This window comes from Loxodonta africana, chromosome 7 (assembly GCF_030014295.1).
Source record: "Loxodonta africana isolate mLoxAfr1 chromosome 7, mLoxAfr1.hap2, whole genome shotgun sequence".
Taxonomy (NCBI): domain Eukaryota; kingdom Metazoa; phylum Chordata; class Mammalia; order Proboscidea; family Elephantidae; genus Loxodonta; species Loxodonta africana.
Window position 1 is genome coordinate 20867403 of NC_087348.1, and position 25833 is coordinate 20893235.

The window sequence follows — 25833 nt, forward strand, 5'->3', positions numbered from 1 at the left end:
ATGGCTGCTGTTAATATCACTTAAGTTGCTGAATTCATTCTCAAAGGCATTACAGCCAGGCCAGAGCTCCAGACCCCATGTTTTGTGGTACTTTTATTCATCTATCTGGTCACAGTTCTGGGGAACATTGGATTGATTATATTAATCAGGATTGACACTCGACTCCACACATTTATGTACTATTTCCTTAGCCACCTGGCCTTCATGGATCTTTTTTACCCCTCTGCCATTATCCCAAAGATGATGGTGAACTTTGTTGGGGAATGCAACACTATTTCTTTCCATGCTTGTGCAACACAACTGTGCTGCTTTCTTACCTTCATGATCATTAAGTGTTTCCTTTTAGCCTCTGTCATGGATTGAATTGTGTCCCCCAAAATTATGTGTGTTAATTTGTTGGGGCCGTGATTCCCGGTATTGTGTTATTGTCTACCATTTTGTCATCTGATGTGATTGTCCTATGTGTTGTAAACCTGATCATTATGATGTTAAGGAGATGGGTTATTGGTAGGTGTGTTGATGAGATCTATAAGATTAAATTGTGTCTTAAGCCAATCTCTTTTGAGATATAAAAAACAGTATGGAGCAGGGAGATGGGGGGGTCTCACACCTCCAAGAAAGCAACACCTAGAGCATAGCATGTCCTTTGAACCCAGGGTCCCTGTGTAGGAGAAGCTCCTAGACGAGGGGAAGCCTGATGGCAAGGACATCCTGGAGAATTGACAGACAGAGAAAGCCTTCTCCTAGAGCTGATGACCTGAATTTGGACTTCTAGCCTATTAGACTATGAGAGAATAAACTTCTGTTCATTGAAGCCATCCATTTGTGGCATGCCTGTTATAGCAGCACTAGATAACAAAGACAGTCTCTATGGTCTATCGTTGCTATGTAGCCATCTGTAGTCCCCTGAATTATTCAATACTGATGTTAAAGAGTCTGCATTCAATTAGTTCCAATTTTTTAAAATACCCTATCATTGTACAATTGTCCTTGGAAGTATAAGAAATAATTACAAAATGAGCTTTATGGTTTTACAAAACTAGATTCAAACCTTTATTCTTTCAGATATCAGCTATGCATGTGCTAGTAAATTACATAACCTACTTTGACTATTCTCTTGATAGAATGGAAAATTATATCTATCTCAGCTGGGTATTATGAAAATTAACTGAAACAGTTTATTTAAAAACACTGCACTAACCACCTGACACACCAAAAAGACACAATTGATGTTAACTCCAATTTTATTTTAAAAGTTTGTAACTGAATAAATTAATAATTTATTAACCTAATCTTTACTAAATATAACAAGAATGAATTGATTCATTTTATCAAGAAAGCAATACATATTATCAGTATCATCGAAGTGCTGGTATGAGAGAATTGCTCCCTCTTAAAAAATTGATTAAAAATGTGCTCATCAACACACACAAAAGAAATTTAAAAGCATTGTATTGTTTTAAAAGATCACAAGAATATAACTTTTTAGCTTTTATAGCTTCATTTTGTTGATTTTAAAATAAAGTATATCATGTTGGCAACTATTTCCAAAAAGGCTCCTCTATTGTCTAAGACTGAATCAAAGGAACCATTAGTGTAGTTATAGTATTAATAATTAAATGTAATAGGCAACAATTATAAATTGCTTGTTATGTGCTAGGAACTGGGCAATACTCTTCATATTCATAACCTGATCTAATTCTCACAATCAGAGCCCTGGTGGTGCAGTGCTTAAGAGCTCCGCTGATAACCAGAAGGTCCACAGGTCAAATCCACCAGCTGCGTCTTGGAAACTCTATGGTGCAGTTCTACTCACAATCAGTCTAAGAGAAAGGAACTCTTCTTGCCTATTGCAGATGAGGCAGTTGAGATACAGAAATGTGAGCTAGTTCTCTTAACACATTAATTGGAAAAGCTAAAATGGTTAGCCAAACTGTTTGAATGAAGAATCCAAGTTCTAACCACACATTTATGTAGAATAGGCCTACCCACACATTCATATATATGGGCAGTGAATCATAATGGTATGAAGTAGCCCAAATGATCTAAACTGATACAGAATCAATGCCACTAAATGCTCAATGTCAGGGTAACTCTGCTTGAGTTATCTTTCCCAGCTGGGTGCAGAGAAAGTGGACTACCAGGAAAATTATTCAGAGTGTTCCAACTCAAAACACCTGCTATTAAACTTTGACATGGTTTCCAGATTATCCCGGCAGCAGATTTTCAAAGTAAGATATCAGATGTTGATCTATTCTCAATATCATATGGATTTCAGGTAAAATAAGTATTTCCTAAAACTCTACTGCTGAAGGATAACATATCCAAAAAGGATTTCTCTCTATTTTTCTCTTCGCCTCCCTCCCTCTCTCCTTCCCACACTCTTCTTTCAACAACCCAAATAAAATTTACAAAATGATTTTCATGTAGAGATTATTGGAAATAAACAGTGGATGAAACTCACCTTGAGTCTACAGAACTATACCTCAGAATAGTGTGCTTGAACACTTGAAATAAGGGATTTGGCTTTGTCATTTACCAGGACTGTGACTCTAGACAAGATATAACTCTAAGTTTTGTGATCCCTGCCCTATGGCTCTTCATTTATCTGAGAGCCAAACACAACTTTTCCATAATTCTCTTCAGTGCATTTTTTACCTCCTGGTTTCTCAAGCTATAGATCAGTGGGTTTAGCATGAGAGTCACCACCACATAAAACACTGAAGCAAATTTATCTCTGATCAGGGAATGGGTTGACTTGGGCTGGAGGTACATAAAAATAAGGGTCCCATAAAATATTGTGATGGAGGTCAGGTGGGACACACAGGTGGAAAAGGCTTTCTTTCTTCCCTCAGCAGAGTTGATCCTAAGGATGGTTAAGACAATGAAGTCATAGGAAATTAACACAATCAGTAGAGAGAAAAGTGTATTGAACCCAGCAATGACTAACAACATCAGCTCTTTGACTTGGGTGTCAGAGCAGGCCAAAGCAAACAAAGGAACATCGTCACAGTAGAAGTGGTTGACCATATTGGAGTCACAAAAAGACAAATGGAATGTCATCACTGTCTGTACAAGACCCACAGTAAAAGCATACACATATGTGCTAGCAACCAGTTGAATACAGAGTTTTCTAGGCATGAGAACGACATAGAGTAAAGGGTTGGAGATGGCAACATACCGATCATATGCCATGATGGAAAGCAAGTACAATTCACAAACTACAAATGTGATAAAGCAACATACCTGGGTGGCACACGCATAAAATGTTATACTTTTAACTTCACACCAGAAGTTCACTAAGGTGTTTGGGGTGACAGATGAAGTAAAAGAAAAATCAACAAAAGCCAGATGGTTGAGAAAAAAATACATGGGTGTGTGAAGCTGAGGACTGATTTGGATTAGCACAATCAAACCAAGATTACCCAGGACACTAAGTAGATCACTAGGAAGACACTAAAGAGAATGGCTTGAAGTTCTGGATTATCTGTGAGTCCCAAGAGGACGAACTCAGTCACAGCTGAATGGCTGCCTTTGGCCATGAAAAGATTGCAATAAACTCCTCCAGATCACAGTTCCAAGTAATCTTGAGTCTGCTGGTAATCATCAAGCAGATGTTAGAAGATGATTCTGACCTCCCTGGACAATCTTCGTGCTAGCTCTGCATTTGGAATGAAGGCATCTGATCTAGGCAGAAATTCCAAAACATGAGATTATGTAGGGAATAGTAAAAGTAGAAAGATGGCATTTTATTTAAAATTTTATATAACTGAAAAATCTATGGCATATCTACTTTTAGCAAGAGGAAATAAAGATTGGCAGATTTTTTAACACAGATGCCAAAATGTTTTTAAAGTTATTTTAATACTTTAAATAAAAGTATACTAAAACCCAGTGCCATCGAGTCGATTCCGACTCACAGCTACCCTATAGGGCAGAGTAGTACTGCCCCAGTATACTACATCCTTTAAAAAACAAAAAAAAAGTATACTAAATCCTTTAAAAAATCATAATAAAAATGAAATAAATTCCAAAAATTCATCCCAGAATAGTTAATATAAAAGTTCAGAGTTAAAATTTTGAATACTGTTGAGCTCTCTACCATAAACTCAGGATCGTTTAAATTTTTTTCTCTTACCTGTAATTCCTGTTTTTTTCTTCAATTGTTGTGTAGTTTTTGTGAATTAAAGGAGAAAAATACCGTGGAAGTATAAACACACTCTTTCTATTTGAAAATTGCAGAACAAGTTAAAGACGCATTAAGTGATTCACAAAGCACATTTATCACGTATCTTCCAAGTTCCAAATGCAAAGCAGGAAAACATCCTAAAACGAATTTGTAGAAATGCAAGCTGGTTTCTAGCTAAACAAAAGGAGGGCCCTTTTAATGAACTTTACATTACCACAAAATGATTTGCCTTTCTAACTATTTTGTCTCAGATTTTATCAAGCTTATAGGTTGATAATATAGGTGTCACCTTTATTTTGAGATATACAAACGGAGGCAGAGAGTTTAGGTTTCCTTTACATTTCTTGACCAGCATGGGATGAAGAAGAGTAACACACTAACTAGTCTCAGCCTTGAATCCCTAACCTCAATTCATAGTTTATTCAATGATCTCTTTTCAGAGAGGAATGATTTCCCCCACTTACCAGAAACAAAACAGCATTGGAAAGGCAACCCACGTCCATGTCAAACGCTTAGAGCAGTGCCTATCTCATGTTGTGTTGTTAGGTGCTGTCGAGTTGGTTCCGATTCATAGTGACCCTATGTACAACAGAACGAAACACTGCCCTGTCCTGAGCCATCCTTACAATCGTTGTTATGCTTGAACTCATTGTTGCAGCCGCTGTGTCAATCCATTTTGTTGAGGGTCTTCCTCTTTTCTGCTGACCCTGTACCCTGCCAAGCATGATGTCCTTCTCCAGGAACTGATCCCTCCTGACAACATGTCCAAAGTATGTAAGATGCAGTCTCGCCATCCTTGCCTCTAAGGAGCATTCTGGTTGGGCTTCTTCCAAGACAAATTTGTTCGTTCTTTTGGCAGTCCGTGGTATATTCAATCTTCTTCGCCAACATCACAGTTCAAAGGCATCAACTCTTCTTCAGTTTCCTTATTCATTGTCCATTATCTCATACTATGTGCTAGATAAAATTTAGCTCTTAATAGTGTTAATATTATTTACATTGAGACTTACTCTGTGTGCAATCCAATCACAGTTATTTATCAAGGAGTTTATTTGTTTTGCAATATTTTGAAAAGCTTTCTCCCATTGCCTCACTAAATTTAACTTTGATCCCTGCCCGTCTTGGCTCTTATTCTCTCTAGTACTTACATAGTTGTGTTGTTTTGAAATATGGGCAGCTCTTGCTCTGATATTGCCAAACTCTCCAACATCTTCATTTTATTTTCCCTTGCTTAAACTAATGGGGCCCTGGTGCCACAGTAGTTAAAGAGTAGGCTGCTAACCAAATAGTCAGTAGTTCAAATCAACTAGCCACTCCTCGGAAACTCTATGGGAAAATTCTGTCCTATAGGTTCACTATTTGTTGGAATGGACTTGAAGGCAATGTTTTTTTTGTTTGGTTAAACGAAATCTTGGCTCCCCTTGAAGACCTACTTCTTCTAGGTGGCTCAATTTGTAACTCTACACATATTTCAAATTTGGGAGCTAAGACAAGGCCTTATTCGTACTCAGAGCATTGTTTTTTTACTTATTATTATATCATCCATTTGAGTAAACTCTTCTAATGCTTTGAAGCTTAAAACCATCTTCATTGTTGCCACTTAGATATTCCTATGTCACTCCTTATTTATTGAAGATTTTGGCACCAAGACCATTCTGTTACTTTTCCATAAATTTGGCATCAGTGCCCACAAAAACCACACATTTAATGCATTGTTCCTTGAATCCTTGAAATCTTGGTATCAGTGACCCCAACAGCAACAGCCTTGAACTTCCTGCTCTTATGGCTTCATCTTGGGTCTTGTTTATCTGGAAATTGATTAAATGCTAAATATTCAAAATTAGAACATTTTATTTAGATCACAACCCTTCCCTTTAACATCTTAGTCAGACAATACAACTTTGCATACCAGGTTTCCACTCATATCGCTATTTCCCACTAATTATTTCTCTTCCATTTCGTCACCTCCTTTTTTTAGTTCTTCCCCTACATAGCTTAGATTCCATGATTTATTACTACAATTATTCTTGTCAACATCCTAAACATCCTGGTCTTATTTCTTTCCAGATCAACTAACATCTAACATCTAGGTATTTTTAAATATTTTTCCTTCACAATTGTACCTGAACTCCCAAGAACATCAAGCAGGCAAAAGTGAACAATTAGAAACTTATATTCAAAAGTAGTCACTTACTTTTCCCCAGAAGATTGGCTTTTTCCTGAATCAACTTTCTCTCAGTCTATATGTAACTATTATTTCAGGCCCTTTGAATTTCTTCACACTCTTCAATAAAAAAAAAATACCACCCCTTTATTCTCTACCAATAATTCCATCATAAGATTTTAAATAACAAAACAAAACAAAACAAAAAATTCAACTTCTTTTGAAGAGTTGTGCAAAACTACCAGCTTCCATGTTTTTTTTTTTTTTGGAGGATATTTTTTTCTAATGCTGTTGTTAGGTGGCATTGAGTAGGTTCCAACTCAGAGCAACCCTATTTACAACAAAATGAAACACTGGTCCTGAGCCATCCTCACAATCATTACTATGTTTCAGCCCATTGTCTCAGGCACTGTGTCAATCCGTCCTTTTGGTGGTCTTCCTCTTTTTTCACTGACTCTCTGGTTTACCAAAGATGATGTCCTTCTCCAGGGTCTGGTTCCTCCTAATAACATGTGAAAAGTACATAAGACAAAATCTCACCATCCTCACTTCTGGGAAGCATTCTGACTGTATTTTTTCCAAGACAGATGTGTTCATTCTTCTGGAAGTCCATGGTATATTCAATATTTTTCACCGACACCATAATTCAAATGCATCAATCCTTCTTCAGCAGTACTTTTTTAATTGCCCAGCTTTCACATATATATGAGGCCATCAAACAGACTATGGCTTGGATCAAGCACACCTCTATTTCTAATGCCTAAACTTATATTTTGATCACATGCTGTTTTGCATTCCATATCTTCTCCTCTGCTAATTTATTCAACCATTTGCATTGTTCTATAAACAAAGTATATGGTCAGACCTCACCAGTGTTCTTTCATTTCTACTCCTGCCCCTTTACCTAAGATAACCCTCTACCTCTGCTCTTGTCTTCCACCCTTCATTACCAAACACCCGAGAAAAGTTGCCAACACTTACCCCCTCTTTCACATTCATATCTTGACCTATTGTATTATTGTTATGTTTTTTTCTCAGCATTGCATTGAAATTACATTCTTGAAGTACAGCAACACTCTCCTTTTTCCCAAATCCAGTGAAGACTTCACCCTTGACTTCTCTGTAGCATTGGACACCATTTACTTTTATCCTAAAAAACATTGTTTTTTGGCTTTCAAGTAGCCAGAATTTCTGGGTTTTTCCATCCTTCTGTCCACTTTTACCCTCCCTTGATAGCTATGTTTTCTTTGTCTATATTTTAAATGACTATCTTACTTTAGACTTCCACGCTTAGCCAACTCATTTCCTTTTTGAACATTCTTGTTGAGAGCTCTCATTTAATGATATGAGGACAATTGTCATTTATGTACTGATGATGCATCAACTTAAATATCTAAGATAGGTTTTTCTCTAAGTTCCAGGTACATATATCCAACAGATTTCCAGATTACATTAATTTAAATATTTCAGAGGTACCTAAATTTAACATGTTCAAAAGAAAAATCAGAGTTTCAAAACCACCCCACCCCATTCATATGCCTTAAAGCGTGTATTTTCTATCTCAGTGAATGGTACCATCTTCCAGACATTTATCCAGGTGAGAAACCAAGAAAACATTTCATGTACCTTCCTTCTTTTACCAACAAATAATTAATTATTGAACACTTCTAATTTTTTAATCTATTTTTTTCAAATACGTCCTCTTCTAATGTCCTCAATATCATGAATTCTTTTCTTTATTTAGACTTCTATCACACCTTTCCTGGAGGAAAAGCCTAAATATTGCTCTCTTTTATCCTAGCCTCTAGTTTTATAACCCTCTTTGTGCATATGGCAGCCCAAGAGCTCTTCCTAACTGGAAAGTCTTAACTTTTTCTTCAGCTGAACTTAGGATAAAGTTCAAAGTCCTTAAAGTGACTAAATCGACCCTTGAAAACAAACTCCTGCTTTGCAGACTAGTCTCATCTCTTGTGACATCCCTCATGTAATCTCCATGCCTCAGCCATGTGGCTTCAGTTTCTCAGGTGTGACATCATAGTTTGTGCATAGTTTTGTCAGAATACTCCTTTTTTTACCTTCACCCTTCTGGTTGGCTACATTCTTTCAGCTTCTCCTTCCAATCCCAGGTGAAATTTCACTTCTTTCTGTAGGGCTTTTATTATCTCTCATGTGCTACTCTGAACTATTCACCTACCTGTTAATTTGTCTGTAACCTACTCTAAATTTGAAATTCTTGGTAAGCCAGAATGGTTCTATATTTTCCCCAGTTTTACCTCCAATACCCAACAGGACTCAGCAATCAGTAGACACTCCAAAAACACTTGTAAAATAATTGAACATATGAATCCAAAGTTTGTGTTACTCCAAACCCTTTTTTACTACCTCAATTACCTTGAATACTTTTCAGTACTGCATTGCTGTTTTTGAGTAATCTATGACAAAACCAAAAAGAATTCAATTAGTCTTGAAGCCAATTCCGGGAATGCCAACAATGCTTACCATTACTTAAGTATTGTCAGTGCATTTTGTATGGTTTGTAGTCCCTCTAGAGTCTTTTTCCTTGTATGACATCATTCTTTAAAATTTATGAGAAACAATGTAATGATGTCTCATGAGCATAGCAAATTATGTTATAGTTGATCTTTGGGGATTCAATTTGCCTCACAAACAAGGAACAATTATTTGAAATTACAGATAACTTTGCTGAGCCAAAGTCTAACAAAGAATAATTGCTTAACAAAGATCATTCTAACGTTTTAGAAAACAACATGGAAAACATTTAATTGTACTTGGCTTACTTTTTTATACTTTAATATTGGTCTTACTAAATTTATAAATTTCAATAAGTGGTCATGATATGCATTAGATCAAAGTATATTAACCCACCACTAAGTAATGATTTGGATTGTACCAAATATCCAACTCTAGATGAGAAATTCAATCTGTTGCAATTAACAATTAGCATGGATTTCTTATTTGCTATTGGTGTTTTTTTTTTTTTTTTTAATTGATGTACTTAGTTTGATCTCAGAGAATTATGCTTGAAAGTTCTGTTCACAAGGAATAATAACTGAAAAAGAACTTATTTTATCCTGCACTGTGCTGGAAAGCATTTAAAGGTACATAGATCAAAGCCTGCAATGAACTCTATTCATTACCATTTCACCCATGTTTGTGTGTAGAATAATAAACAGAAAGATGAATAGATAGAAAAATCACAATCAACCCCTTCTTTTTATACAAACACACGCACAAAATCAATCTTAATTATTGTGAATATTTTGTCCAATTAACATTATTCTTCTAGTTCTTAATAATACCATTTTGGGTGGCCCAGCATTTAAGTGCCCTACTGCTAATCTTAAGGTCCACGGTTCAAAGCCACCAGCTCCTCTGTGTGAGAAAGATGTCACTGCCTGCTTCTGTAAAGATTACAGCCTTGGAAACCCTGTGGGGCAGCTCTGCTCTGTCCTACAAGGATCAGTGAGGTCAGAATTGACTTGACGGTAACAGGTTTGGTTTTTGTGTTTTAGTTTCGTGAATTTAACAACCACAATAAAAGTATCTTGAACAGAAATTTCACAAAAGTCACTATATATTTTCGCATTGTTTTATTTCTAATTAATCTGTAATTATTAACCTAATATTAGTTTTTCTACAGAGATGTGAGAGAATTTCAAGGTAACTTGAAAGACGCTTGGGCCTGAGAACACGTTCACTCATTGGTTTAGGGAGATATTTTAAACTGCTTTCCCTCTGTCGAAACCACAAAGTCTGTTTCCAGGATTGTATGAACACATTACATGGAAAGGTAGTCCAGATGTTTATATCACCTAACTCTTAAGTGTTCATTGTACATAGCTCTTTCTGTCGATCTATGCCATGGTTGCCTGGGTTAGGGATTCCCTACAATGACAAAAAGGCGGGGTTAATATTTGGGCCTAGTCCATAGGTGGTTGTTATATTATGTTAGTACTAGTTAGAAATATACTGGTGTCTCACCCCATCTCCACTTAGAATTCATCATTTCAAGAAACTGTATGCTCTGTCTCTATTGATGAGATATCTAATGGTCAAAGAGGGCTGTTAATTCTTTTCTTTATTTTAGAATTTAACAATGAAACAAAAATTTATGAAACACCACCAAAAAGGATAAAACAAAGGACAAGCAAATAACTATTTTCAATAAACTGAGCCCCAGAGGGCAAGGATTCCTACACGTATTAGCACCGTACCATTGTACAAACTTGACTCGAGAAACTCCAAACTCTGTTTCTGGCATTTTTTTCATGAAAATGAATCTCACCATTGATCATTAGAATACATTTTTTTCAATAATTCTTTTCAGGGCCTTTGTTACCTCCTGATTCCTCAAACTATAGATCAGTGGGTTTAGCATGGGGATAACCACTGCCTAGAACACTGAGGCAAATTTGCCTTTATCCAGTGAGTGGTTTGACTTGGGCTGTAAGTACATGAACATTAAGGTCCCTTTGTACATAGTAAGAACACATAGATGAGAAGCACAGGTAGAGAAGGCTTTCTGTCTTCCTTCAGCAGAGTGGATCCTCGGGATGACAAAGAGAATGAAGACATAGGAGATGAGAACAACTATAAGTGAGCAAAACACATTGAATCCAGCAATAATTAACAGCATTAGCTCTTTGACATGTGTATCAGAACAAGGTAGAGCAATCAAGAGAACATCATCCCAGTAGAACTGGATGACCACATTAGAGTCACAGAAAGACATGTAGAATGTAGGCACTGCCTGTACAACTCCCATTGTCAATCTAAAAATATATGCGCTAGTGACCATTTGAATGAAGATTTTCCTAGGCATGAGAAGTACACAGAGTAAAGGGTTGCAGATGGCCACATGCCAGTCATTAACCATGACAGAGAGCAGTAATAATTCCCAAACTGAAAATATGATAAAACAACACACCTACATTACACATACAAAAAGTGACATACTTTTTTTTTTTTTTTTAAATTTTTATTAAGCTTCAAGTGAACATTTACCATTCCAATCAGTCTGTCACATGTAGGTTTACATACATCTTACTCCCTTCTCCCACTTGCTCTCCCCCTATTGAGTCAGCCCTTACAGTCTCTCATTTCGTGCCAATTTTACCTTCTTCCATCTCTCTCTATCTTCCCATCCCCCCTCCAGTCAAGAGTTGCCAACACACTCTCCCGTGTCCACCTGATTTAATTAGCTCGCTCTTCATCAGTATCTCTCTCCCCCCCACTGACCAGTCCTTTTCATGCCTGATGATTTGTCTTCGGGGTTGGTTCCTGTCCTGTGCCATCAGAAGTTCTGGGGAGCATTGTCTCTGGGATTCCTCTAGTCGGAATCATACCATTAGGTGTGGTCTTTTAATGAGAATTTGGGGTCTGTATCCCATTGGTCTCCTGCTCCCTCAGGAGTTGTCTCTTGTGCTCCCTGACAGGGCAGACATCGATTGTGGCCGGGCACCAACTTGTTCTTCTGGTCTCAGGATATTGCAGGTCTCTGGTTCAAGTGGCCCTTTCTGTCTCTTGGGTTCTTAGTTGTCGTGTGACCTTGGTGTTCTTCCTTTGCCTTTGCTCCCGGTGGGTTGAGACCAATTAATGTATTTTAGATGGCTGCTTGTTGGCATTTAGGACCCCAGGTGCCACAATTCAAAGTGGGATGCAGAGTGTTTTCATAATAGAATTGTTTTGCCCATTGATTTAGAAGTCCTCTCAAACCAAGTTCCCCAGACCCCAGCCCCTGCTTCGCTATCCTTTGAAGCTTTCATTTTATCTCGGAAACCTCTTTACTTTTAATCCTGTCCAATTAGGCTGACCTTCCTTGTTTTGAGTGTTGTCTTTCCCTTCACCCAAAGCAGTTCCCATCTACAGATTGATCAATAAAAAGCCCTCTCCCTCCCTCCCTCCCTCCCTCCCCCCTTTGTAACCACAAAAGTATGTGTTCTTTTCCGTTTTTTCTATTCCTCAAGATCTTATAATAGTGGTCTTATACAATATTTGTCCTTTTGCAACTGACTCATTTCGCTCAGCATAATGCCTTCCAGATTCCTCCATGTTATGAAATGTTTCAGAGATTCGTCACTGTTCTTTATGGATGCGTAGTATTCCATTGTGTGAATATACCACAATTTATTTACCCATTCGTCCGTTGATGGACATCTTGGTTGCTTCCAGCTTTTTGCTATTGTAAACAGAGCTGCAATAAACATGGGTGTGCATATATCTGTTTGTGTGAAGGGTCTTGTATTTTTAGGGTATATTCCGAGGAGTGGGATTTCTGGTTTGTATGGTAGTTCTATTTCTAACTGTTTAAGATAACGCCAGATGGATTTCCACAGTGGTTGTACCATTTTACAATCCCACCAGCAGTGTATGAGAGTTCCAGTCTCTCCGCAGCCTCTCCAACATTTATTATTTTGTGATTTTTGAATTAATGCCAGTCTAGTTGGTGTCAGATGGAATCTCATCGTAGTTTTAATTTGCATTTCTCTAATGACTAATGATCGAGAGCATTTTCTCATGTATCTGTTGGCTGCCTGAATATCTTCTTTAGTGAAATGTGTGTTCATATCCTTTGCCCACTTCTTGATTGGGTTGTTTGTCTTTTTGTGGTTGAGTTTTGACAGAATCATGTAGATTTTAGAGATCAGGCGCTGGTCTGAGATGTCATAGCTGAATATTCTTTCCCAGTCTGTAGGTGGTCTTTTTACTCTTTTGGTGAAGTCTTTAGATGAGCATAGGTGTTTGATTTTTAGGAGCTCCCAGTTATCTGGTTTCTCTTCATCATTTTTGGTAATGTTTTGTATTCTGTTTATGCCCTGTATTAGGGCTCCTAGGGTAGATCCTATTTTTTCTTCCAAGATTTTTATCGTTTTAGTCTTTATGTTTAGGTCTTTGATCCACTTGGAGTTAGTTTTTGTGCATGGTGTGAGGTATGGGTCCTGTTTCATTCTTTTGCAAATGGATATCCAGGTATGCCAGCACCATTTGTTAAAAAGACTATTATTTCCCCAATTGACTGACACTGGTCCTTTGTCAAATATCAGCTGCTCATACGTGGATGGATTTATATCTGGATTCTCAATTCTGTTCCATTGGTCTATGTGCCTGTTGTTGTACCAGTACCAGGCTGTTTTGACTACTGTAGCTATATAATAGGTTCTGAAATCAGGTAGGGTGAGGCCTCCCACTTTCTTCTTCTTTTTCAGTAATGTTTTGCTTATCCGGGGATTCTTTCCTTTCCATATGAAATTAGTGATTTGTTTCTCTATTCCCTTAAAGTATGACATTGGTATTTGGATTGGAAGTGCGTTGTATGTATAAATGGCTTTTGGTAGAACAGACATTTTTACTATGTTGAGTCTTCCTATCCATGAGCAGGGTATGTTTTTCCATTTGAGCGTGTCCTTTTGAATTTCTTGTAGCAGAGTTTTATAGTTTTCTTTGTATAGGTCTTTTACTTCCTTGGTAAGATTTATTCCTAAGTATTTTATCTTCTTGGGGGCTACTGTGAATGGTATTGATTTGGTTATTTCCTCTTCGGTGTTCTTTTTGTTGATGTAGAGGAATCCAAGTGATTTTTGTATGTTTATTTTATATCCTGAGACTCTTCCAAACTCTTCTATTAGTTTCAGTAGTTTTCTGGAGGATTTCTTAGGGTTTTCCATGTATAGGATCATGTCATCTGCAAATAGTGATAGCTTTACTTCCTCCTTACCAATCTGAATACCCTTTATTTCTTTGTCTAGCCTAATTGCCCTGGCTAGGACTTCAAGTACGATGTTGAATAAGAGCGGTGATAAAGGGCATCCTTGTCTGGTTCCCGTTCTCAAGGGAAATGCTTTCAGGTTCTCTCCATTTAGAGTGATATTGGCCGTTGGCTTTGCATATATGCCCTTTATTATGTTGAGGAATTTTCCTTCAATTCCTATTTTGGTGAGAGTTTTTATCATAAATGGGTGTTGGACTTTGTCAAATGCCTTTTCTGCATCAATTGATAAGATCATGTGGTTTTTGTCTTTTGTTTTATTTATGTGATGGATTACATTAATGGTTTTTCTGATATTAAACCAGCCTTGCATACCTGGTATAAATCCCACTTGATCAGGGTGAATTATTTTTTTGATGTGTTGTTGGATTCTATTGGCTAGAATTTTATTAAGGATTTTTGCATCTATGTTCATGAGGGATATAGGTCTAAAATTTTCTTTTTTTGTAATGTCTTTACCTGGTTTTGGTATCAGGGAGATGGTGGCTTCATAGAATGAGTTGGGTAGTATTCCGTCTTTTTCTATACTTTGAAATACCTTCAATAGTAATGGTGTTAAGTCTTCTCTGAAGGTTTGGTAGAACTCTGCAGTGAAGCCATCTGGGCCAGGACTTTTTTTTGTTGGGAGTTTTTTGATTACCATTTCAATCTCTTTTTTTGTTATGGGTCTATTTAGTTGTTCTACTTCTGTATGTGTTAGTTTAGGTAAGTAGTGTTGTTCCAAGAATTTATCCATTTCTTCTAGGTTTTCAAATTTGTTAGAGTACAATTTTATGTAGTAATCTGATATGATTCTTTTGATTTCATTTGGTTCTGTTGTGATGTGGTCCTTCTCGTTTCTTATTCGGGTTATTTGTTTCCTTTCCTGTTTTTCTTTAGTCAGTCTAGCCAATGGTTTATCAATTTTGTTAATTTTTTCAAAGAACCAGCTTTTGGCTTTGTTAATTCTTTCAATTGTTTTTCTGTTCTCTAATTCATTTAGTTCAGCTCTAATTTTTATTATTTGTTTTCTTCGGGTGCCTGATGGATTCTTTTGTTGCTCACTTTCTATTTGCTCAAGTTGTCGGGACAGTTCTCTGATTTTGTCTCTTTCTTCTTTTTGTATGTGTGCATTTATCGATATAAATTGGCCTCTGAGCACTGCTTTTGCTGTGTCCCAGAGGTTTTGATAGGAAGTATTTTCATTCTCGTTGCTTTCTAAGAATTTCCTTATTCCCTCCTTGATGTCTTCTATAACCCAGTCTTTTTTCAGGAGGGTATTGTTCATTTTCCAAGTATTTGATTTCTTTTCCCTAGTTTTTCTGTTATTGATTTCTAGCTTCATTGCCTTGTGGTCTGAGAAGATGCTTTGTAATATTTCGATGTTTTGGATTCTGGAAAGATTTGTTTTATGCCCTAATATGTGGTCTATTCTAGAGAATGTTCCATGTGCGCTAGAAAAAAAAGTATATTTTGCAGCAGTTGGGTGGAGAGTTCTGTATAAGTCAATGAGGTCAAGTTGGTTGATTGTTGTAAGTAGGTCTTCCGTGTCTCTATTGAGCTTCTTACTGGATGTCCTGTCCTTCTCCGAAAGTGGTGTGTTGAAGTCTCCTACTATATATGTGGAGGTGTCTATCTCACTTTTCAATTCTGTTAAAATTTGATTTATGTATCTTGCAGCCCTGTCATTAGGTGCGTAAATATTTAATATGGTTATGTCTTCCTGATCAATTGTTCCTTTTATCATTATATAGTGTCCTTCTTTATCCTTTGTGGCGGATTTAAGTCTAAAGTCTATTTTGTCAGAAATTAATATTGCTACTCCTCTTCTTTTTTGCTTATTGTTTGCTTGATATACTTTTTTCCATCCTTTGAGTTTTAGTTTGTTTGTGTCTCTAAGTCTAAGGTGTGTCTCTTGTAGGCAGCATATAGATGGATCGTGTTTTTTTATCCAGTCCGTGACTCTCTGTCTCTTTATTGGTGCATTTAGTCCATTTACATTCAGCGTAATTATAGATAAGTAAGTTTTTAGTGCTGTCATTTTGATGCCTTTTTATGTGTGTTGTTGGCCATTTCATTTTTCCACATGCTTTTTTGTGCTGAGACGTTTTTCTTAGTAGCTTGTGAGATCCTCATTTTCATAATGTTTAACTTTGTGTTTATTGAGTCGTTACGTTTTTCTTGAGTTATGGAATTGATATTCCTTTTTGTGGTTACCTTTTTATTTACCCCTATTTTTCTAAGTAAAACCCTAACTTGTATCCTTCTATTTCGCCTTGTATCACTCTCCATCTGGCAGTTCAATGCCTCCTATATTTAGTCCCTCTTTTTGATTATTTTGATCGTTTAGCTATTGATTTCCATGATTTCCTGTTGTGTGTATTATTTTGTTTATTTATTTATTTTTTAGAATTAGTCTTAATTTGTTTGTTTTTGTGCTTTCCCTGTTTGAGTTGCGTTGATATCAGGACGTTCTGTTTTGTGACCTTGTATTGTGCTGGTACCTGATATTATTGGTCATCAGGCCAAACAATCTCCTTTAGCATTTCTTGCAGTCTTGGTTTAGTTTTTGCAAATTCTCTAAACTTGTGTTTATCTGTAAATATCTTAATTTCTCCTTCATATTTCAGAGAGAGTTTTGCTGGATATATGATCCTTGGTTGGCAGCTTTTCTCGTTTAGTGCTCTGTATATGTCGTCCCATTCCCTTCTTGCCTGCATAGTTTCTGCTGAGTAGTCTGAACTTATTCTTATTGATTCTCCCTTGAAGGAAACCTTTCTTTTCTCCCTGGCTGCTTTTAAAATTTTCTGTTTGTCTTTGGTTTTGGCAAGTTTGATGATGATATGTCTTGGTGTTTTTCTTTTTGGATCAATCTTAAATGGGGTTCGATGAGCATCTTGGATAGATATCCTTTCTTCTTTCATGATGTCAGGGAAGTTTTGTGTCAGGAGTTCTTCAACTATTTTCTCTGTGTTTTCTGTCCCCCCTCCCTGTTCTGGGACTCCAATCACTCGCAAGTTATCCTTCTTGATAGAGTCCCACATGATTCTTAGGGTTTCTTCATTTTTTTTAATTCTTTTATCTGATTTTTTTCCAGCTATGTTGGTGTTGTTTCCCTGGTCCTCCAGAAGTCCCAGTCTACATTCTAATTGCTCGAGTCTGCTCCTCTGACTTTCTATTGCGTTGTCAAATTCTGTAATTTTATTGTTAATCTTTTGGATTTCTACATGCTGTCTCTCTATGGATTCTTGCAACTTGTTAATTTTTCCACTATGTTCTTGAATAATCTTTTTGAGTTCTTCAACAGTTTTATCAGTGTGTTCCTTGGCTTTTTCTGCATTTATCCTAATTTCATTCGTGATATCTTTAAGCATTTTGTAAATTAGTTTTTTATATTCTGTATCTGATAATTCCAGGATTGTATCTTCATTTGGGAAAGATTTTGATTCTTTTGTTTGGGGGGTTGGAGAAGCTGTCATGGTCTGTTTCTTTATGTGGTTTGATATGGACTGCTGTCTCCGAGCCATCACTGGGAAACTAGATTTTCCAAGTAGTCAGCTAAAAAAAAATGCAGTCAGATCCCTATCTAAATTCTCTCTCTGGCTCCGGGTATTCGGATGTTAATGGGGTCGCCTGGGGAGGGTGGGGGAGGGATCTGAGAGCTAGGAGTGTAGCACCACAGAATATAGAGCTGAACACCACGTTCACGCTCCGCCCCCGTTTGCCAAAATCCGGGCTGGACGGGTCCCTGGCTAGGACACTGCTTTCCTTGCTCGGAAACCAGTCCCTTCCTCCTGGGGACTTCCTCCGGTGCGCGGCACCGCTCGTGGGCACTGGGTGGGCGTTTCCCACACGAACGGGTGGGCCCGCCCCCAGGGTCTATTCAGGCGATTATAATTAGATCCCGCGGTCACGCCCTGCCTGTGCGCGCGCGCCCAAATCCCAGCGGGATGACTTCCGGGTTGAGACGCTGCTTTCCCTGTTCGGGAACCAGTCACTTCCTCCCCGGGACTTCTCCTTCCGGAGCGCCACACCTCTCGCGCGAACTGGGTTGGCGTCACCTGCACGGCCAGGTGGGCCCGCCCCCTGGGTCAATTCAGGGCAATAAAAATGGACTCCGTGCTCACACCCCGCTCGTGCGCGCGCCCAAGCCCCAGCAGGACGGAACCCCGTCTGGGACGCTACTTTCTGCGCTTCGGGACCAATCAGTTCCTCCGCACGGCCAGGTGGGCCCGCCCCCTGGGTCAATTCAGGGCGATAAAAATGGACTCCGCGCTCACGCCCCGCCCGCGCGCGCCCAAGCCCCAGCAGGGTGGCACTCTGTCTGGGATGCTACTTTCTGCGCTTTGGGACCAATCAGTTCCTCCGCACGGCCAGGTGGGCCCGCCCCCTGGGTCAATTCAGGGCGATAAAAATGGACTCCGCGCTCACGCCCCGCCCGCGCGCGCCCAAGCCCCAGCAGGGTGGCACTCTGTCTGGGATGCTACTTTCTGCGCTTTGGGACCAATCAGTTCCTCCGCACGGCCAGGTGGGCCCGCCCCCTGGGTCAATTCAGGGCAATAAAAATGGACTCCGCGCTCACGGCCCGCTCGTGCGCGCGCCCAAGCCCCAGCAGGGCGGCACTTTGTCTGGGATGCTACTTTCTGCGCTTTGGGACCAATCAGTTCCTCCCGGGGACTTCTCCTTCCAGTGTGCCGCACCTCTCGCGCAAACTGGGAGGGTGTCACTCGCACGACCAGGTGTTCCCGCCCTCTGGGTCAATTCAGGATAATAAAAATGGACCCCGCGCTCATGCCCCGCCCGCGCGCGCGCGCGTGCCCATATCGCAGCGGAATGGCTCCCCGTCTGGGATGCTGCTTTCCCTGTTTTGAGACCAGACACCTCCGGGGATTTCTCCCTCTGGTGTGCCGTGCCACACGCGCGGACTGGGTGCGCGTCCTCCCGCACGAACGCGTGGGCCCCGCCCTGGGGTCACTCCAGGGAAACACAGCTGACCCCCCCCCCGCGCGCGCCCCGTCGGCTTCTCGCCTAACTCCCGGCGGACAGCAGGGCACCCCAGCTGGGACGCTGTTCTCCCCCCTCTCAGATCAGTCACTGCCTCCCGGGTGTTTCTCCCTCCGGCTGCGCCCCTACGCCGCCCGCGCCAACCTGCTAGGCTTCCTCCCGGGATGGGTTCGGGGGGGAAGGGGTGGGCCCCCTTTCTGTGCCGTCTGCCCCCCTGGGCTCTGCCCCAGATCGAGCTCCGAAGGTCACCTGCCTGGTGCGTTGGCTCCTAGTTCTGAAAACAGTCGCTGTCTGCCCGTATTTGTTCGTCCTCCGTCTCTAAGTCTGTGCTTGTTGTTCAGAGTTCATAGATTGTTATGTATGTGATCGATTCCCTTGTTTTTCCGAGTCTTTGTTGCAAGAGGGATCCGCGGGAGCGTCCACCTAGTCCGCCATCTTGGCCCCCCCCGACATACTTTTAATATCACACAAAATGTTCACCAGGGTGTTTGGGTAATAGAGATTGTTGTTGTTGATAAGGTGCCGTCGAGTTGGTTCCAACTCATAGTGACCCCACGCACAACAGAGCGAAACACTGCCCGGTCCTGCACCATCCTTACAATCGTTGTTATGCTTGAGCTCATTGTTGCAGCTGCTGTGTCAGTCCACCTCGTTGAGGGTCTTCCTCTTTTCCGCTGACCCTGTACTCTGCCAAGCATATTGTCCTTCTCCAGGGACTCATCCCTGCTGACAACATGTCCAAAGTATGTAAGACACAGTCTCGCCATCCTTGCTTCTAAGGAGCATTTTGGCTGTACTTCTTCTAAGACAGATTTGTTTGTTCTTTTGGCAGCCCATGGTATATTCAATATTCTTCGCCAACACCACAATTCAAAGGCATCAACTCTTCTTCAGTCTTCCTTATTCATTATCCAGTTTTCACATGCATGTGACGCAATTGAAAATACCATGGCTTGGGTCAGGTACACCTTAGTCTTCAGGGTGACATCTTTGCTCTTCAACGCTTTGCAGCAGATTTGCCCAATGCCATGCATCTTTTGATTTCTTGACTGCTGCTTCCATGGCTGTTGATTGTGGACCCAAGTAAAATGAAATCCTTGACAATTTCAATCTTTTCTCCATTTATCATGATGTTGCTCATTGGTCCAGTTGTGAGGCTTTCTGTTTTCTTTATGTTGAGGTGTAATCCATACTGAAGGCTGTGGTCTTTGCTGTTCATTAGTAAGTCCTTCAAGTCCTCTTCACTTTCAGCAAGCAAGGTTGGGTCCTCTGCATAACACAGGTTGTTAATGAGTCTTCCTCCAATCCTGATGTCCTGTTCTTCTTCATATAGTCCAGCTTCTCGTATTATTTGTTCAGCATACAGATTAAATAGGTATGGTGAAAGAATACAACCCTGACGCACAACTTTCCTGACTTTAAACCAATCAGTATCTCCTTGTTCTGCCCAAACAACTGCCTTTTGATCTATGTAAAGTTTCCTCATGAGCAAAATGAAGTGTTCTGGAGTTCCCATTCTTCGCAGTGTTATCCATAGTTTGTTATGATCCACACAGTCAAATGCCTTTGCATAATCAATAAAACACAGGTCAACATCCTTCTGGTAATCTCTGATTTCAGCCAAGATCAATCTGATATCAGCAATGATATCCCTGGTTCCACGTCCTCTTCTGAAACTGGCCTGAATTTCTGGCAGTTCCCTGTTGATATACTGCTGCAACCGTTTTTGAATGATCTTCAGCAGAATTTTGCTTGGTGTGATATTAATGATATCGTTCTATAATTTCCACATTCAGTTGGATCACCTTTCTTGGGAGTAGGCATAAATATGGATCTCTTCCAAACAGTTGGCCAGGAAGCTGTCTTCCATATTTCTTGGCATAGACGAGTGAGCACCTCCAGCGCTGCATCTGTTTGTTGAAACATCTCAATTTATATTCCATCAATTCCTGTAGCCTTGTTTTTCACCAATGCCTTCAGAGCAGCTTGGACTTCTTCCTTCAGTACCAGTGGTTCCTGATCATATGCCACCTCTCGAAATGGTTGAATATCGACTAATTATTTTTGGTATAATGACTCTGAGTATTCCTTCCATCTTCTTTTGATGCTTTCTGCATCATTTAATATTTTCCCCATGGAATCCTTCACTATTGCAACTCGAGACTTGAATTTTTTCTTCAGTTCTTTCAGCTTGAGAAACGCTGAGAGTGTTCTTCCCTTTTGGTTTTCCATCTCCAGCTCTTTGCACATGTCATTATAATACTTTGTCTTCTTGGGAGGCCCTTTGAAATCTTCTGTTCAGTTCTTTTACTTCATCAATTCTTCCTTTTGCTTTAGCTGCTCGACACTTAAGAGCAAGTTTCAGAGTCTCCTCTGACATCCACCTTGGTCTTTTCTTTCTTTCCTGTCTTTTCTGTGACCTCTTGCTTTCTCCATGGATGATGTCCTTGATGTCATTCCATAACTCGTCTGGTCTTCGGTCACTAGTGTTCAATGTATCAAATCTATTCTTCAGATGGTCTCTAAATTCAGGTGGGATATGCTCAAGGTCATATTTTGGCTCTCATGGACTTGCTCTGATTTTCTTCAGTTTCAGCTTGAACTTGCATATGAGCAATTAATGGTCTGCTCCACAGTCGGCCCCTGGCCTTGTTCTGACTGATGATATTGAGCTTTTCCATTGTCTCTTTCCACAGATGTAGTCAACTTGATTTCTGTGTGTTCCATCTGGCAAGGTCCTTGTGTATAGTCGCCGTTTATGTTGGTGAAAGAAGGTATTTGCAATGAAGAAGTTATTGGTCTTTAAAAATCTATCATTCGTTCTCTGGCATTGTTTCTATCACCAAGGCCATATTTTCCAACTACTGATCCTTCTTCTTTTCCAACTTTTGCATTCCAATCACCAGTGATTATTAATGCATCTTGATTGCATGTTGGATCAATTTCAGAGTGCAGCAGCTGATAAAAATATTCTATTTCTTCATCTTTGGCCCTAGTGGTTGGTGCATAAATTTGAATAATAGTCTTATTAACTGGTCTTCCTTGTAGGCATATGGATGTTATCCTATCAGTGACAGAGTTACATTTCAGGATAGATCTTGAAACATTCTTTTTGACGATGAATGTAACACCATTCCTTTTCGAGTTGTCATTCCTAGCATAGTAGATTATATGATTGTCCAATTCAAAATGGCCAATACCGGTCCATTTCAGCTCACTAATGCCTAGAATATCTATGTTTATGCATTCCACTGCATTTTTGACGATTTCCAATTTTCCTAGATTCATACTTCGTACATTCCAGGTTCCGATTATTAATGGATATTTGCAGCTGTTTCTTCTCATTTGGAGTCATGCCACTTCAACAAATGAAGGTCCTGAAAGCTTTACTCCATCCATGTCATTAAGGTCGACTCACTTTGAGGAGGCAGCTCTTCCTCAGTCATCTTCTGAGTGCCTTCCAACGTGGGGGGCTCATCTTCCATACTATATCAGACTATGTTCCGCTGCTATTCATAAGGCTTTCACTGGCTAATGCTTTTTAGAAGTAGACTGCTGTGTCCTTCTTCCTATTCTGTCTTAGTCTGGAAGCTCAGCTGAAACCTGTCCTCCATGGGTGACCCTGCTGGTATCTGAATACCAGTGTCATAGCTTCCAGCATCACAGCAACACACAAGCCCCCACAGTATGATGAACTGACAGACACGTGGGAGGGTAATAGAGGAGGTACCATAAAAATCAACAAAAGCCAGATGACAGAGGAAAAAATACATGGGTGTGTGAAGCTGAAGACTGATTTGAATTAGCACAATCAAACCAAGATTACCCACAGCAGTAACTAAGAAAATCACTAGGAAGACTCCAAAGCGCACGGCTTGAAGCTCTGGATTGTCTGTGAGTCCCAAGAGGATGAACTCAGTTACTGCTGAATAATGCCTTTGGCCATGAAATAGATATACAGTTTTTCTAAGGGAAACCTCTCCAGAGGACAAGGTCTGAATAATCTTGATTGTGTATGAAGTGAGCAGTTTATATATGAGAAGATGGCCCTAGTTCACCAGGGCGTTCTATTAAATTCAGTTGAAGGAGAACCCTGTTATGTTTGAATATGTCTTCTGCTGTTGGGGTGAAGAGATTTGTTTCAGGCAGAAATTCCGATCCAGTGCAGAATTGTAAAAGAAGAAAGATGTTTCAATTAAAATTAACAATCAGTGAAATAGCAAAATCTATGTTGTATTTTCTTTAAAAATATGGAAAATAAACATTGTAGCATTAAGGCTGTGAGTGGTTTTCACAACATATTAAAATGATTTCTTATGGTATAAACTCATCTCATAAAAATAATGGATTGAATACATCAATTAATATGTAAATTATGAATTAGCAAATTTGAGTGTGGAAAATGTAATATGACAAATGAAAACCAAAATATTAATACTGTTTATCTTTAGGTATCCAGATTGGTACTATTTTTAAACACTTTTTTTTGTTGTTGTTGTTTTTCATTTCCACTTCTTTCTTTTTGTTCTTCTTCCTCTATATTTTTTTTTCAGTAAACTTATAGTACTAATATTAAGGAAAAAAATAAGATTATTTTCTGTCATCATCTGTTTTAAAAAATACACATTAGTAAGCCGTTTTCCATATTACAAACAGCTTTACATGATTAAGACACATTTTTTCACCCTCTGTCATTAAGCACCTAAATGATATAAAGTGTACAACATTTGGAGACAGTCTAAATAAATAAATTCCAAAGCACATATCCACAGACCTAAGCCGGATTCAGATTAAGAGATTATTCTAAAAGTGTGTACTATTTCCTCAGCCACCTGGCCTTTGCAGACTTTTGTTACTCATCTGCCATCACCCTGAAGATGATGGTAAATTTTGTTGTGGAACGCAACGCTATTCCTTTTCATGCTTGTGCAACATAACTGGGCTACTCTCTTACCTTCATGATCACTGAGTGTGTCCTTTTAGCCTCCATGGTGTATGATCGCTACATAGCCATCCATAGTCCCCTGCGTTATTCAATATTAATGTTAAAAAGAGTCTGCATTCAATTAGTAGATGTTCCATATATATATATATATATATATCCCACTATATTTTATATATATATATATATATATATATATAGCTTTCTGGTTGACCTCTTCCATACCAGTATCACCTTCCGTCGAACTTACTGTGGACCCAATGTAATTATCCATTTCTATTGCAATGACTTTCGCCTCTTAGCTCTGTCCTGTTCAGACACACACAAAGGGAAAGCTGATCTTTTCTTTTGCTGGCCTTGATATGATCTGTTCCTCTTCAATTGTACTCATCTCCTACATCTTTATCATTGTTGCCATTTTAAAGACTTCTACCCAGGGGTGACTCAAGACCATCTCCACCTGTGGCTCTCATATGGTGGCTGTCACGATTTTCTATAGCACACTAATCTTCATGTATCTACAGCCTACAGCAATCCACTCACTGGACACAGACAAAATGGCTTCTGTTTTTTACACTGTAGTGATCCTCATGTTGATCCCTCTCTTCTATAGTCTAAGGAACAAGGAGGGAAAAGAAGCCTCCAAGAAAGCTTGGATAAAGGTTGTGAAACTGTAAAGATGTTGCAATTATGAAAATAATAATATAAGTGCTTTGTTAACTAAAAACATGCAAAGAAATATCTTGCTTATATTTCTTATAATTCTTTCCCAACTGACTGAAAAAGTGGCTGTTATTTCAATAGATGTTGTCATTTTCTGTAAGTATTGGGGGCACACTTGGAAAGTCAGTACACTTTAGATTCCTGTTCAGGCCACCAATGTCTTTAGAGACTACTAAAATTTGCTCGAAAACAAACACAGACATGCACACAAAAAAACACAGGTGTTTTCCAAGCAAAAGCAGCAGCATGTTTTTGTAAGCTCCAGGGGCTCAGGAATAAGACTGCCTGAGTTTGAATACCATTTCCTTTCCTTACTAGCTGTATATTCTTGGACAACTGACTTAAACTGTGTGTCCCTTTGTATCCAATTTTAGAAATATTAGAACTCAACTTATCGGTTTCTGCTAAGGATTAATTGTTTGGCCAGGCACTTAATCAAGTAGCCTTAATTATTCCAGTCAAACAAATTTAAGAGATTGGTGAGGTTGCATTTTTTGCTGTTGAGTCTGGAGTAGATTCTAACTCATGTCTCAGTATGAAAAATTAGATCAAAATCTATGTAAATAGTGTTGCACAATGGCTGAAAACCAAGGGAGGCTTAATAAATAGTTTATTCTCAATACTGCCTGAGACATTAACAATATCACAATGACTTTTCTTGTAAACAAGGGTATTATTATTATTATTTTGTGTCCACAATGGATTAGTAGTATAATTTGAATAAAAACCAAAGTGATTGTTTTTGAATACTGGTATTAAAGCTTTTAGACTTTGTATTAGATTTTCTTAGCCTTAGCTGTTTTTCAACAATTTTCAGCTGGTTGAGAAAAGACTGCCTTGTTATAAACAGAACAGAGACCTCTCTGTAGAATATAAGATTTTTAAATATTATGTTTGAATAAAAGAGCATCACAGAGTTCTAAAATCTCTATAGTATTTATTATAATAATGATAATAGCAATAAAATGGCTAGCATTTATTGTTTGCCATTAGTTGCCTCTATTCTAAGTGTGTAGCATTTATCTATTCATTTAATCCTTTTGTTA

The 25833-nt window shown here is 39.0% G+C and overlaps 3 pseudogenes; 1 reads left to right on the forward strand and 2 right to left on the reverse strand.

Annotated features, from left to right (window-relative positions):
- Positions 1-24858, forward strand: LOC135231640 (olfactory receptor 8U3-like; annotated as a pseudogene).
- LOC100667086 (olfactory receptor 5AL1-like) lies at positions 2478-3542 on the reverse strand (annotated as a pseudogene).
- On the reverse strand, positions 10669-11328 carry LOC135231764 (olfactory receptor 5AL1-like; annotated as a pseudogene).
- Positions 24859-25833: the final 975 nt, after the last annotated feature.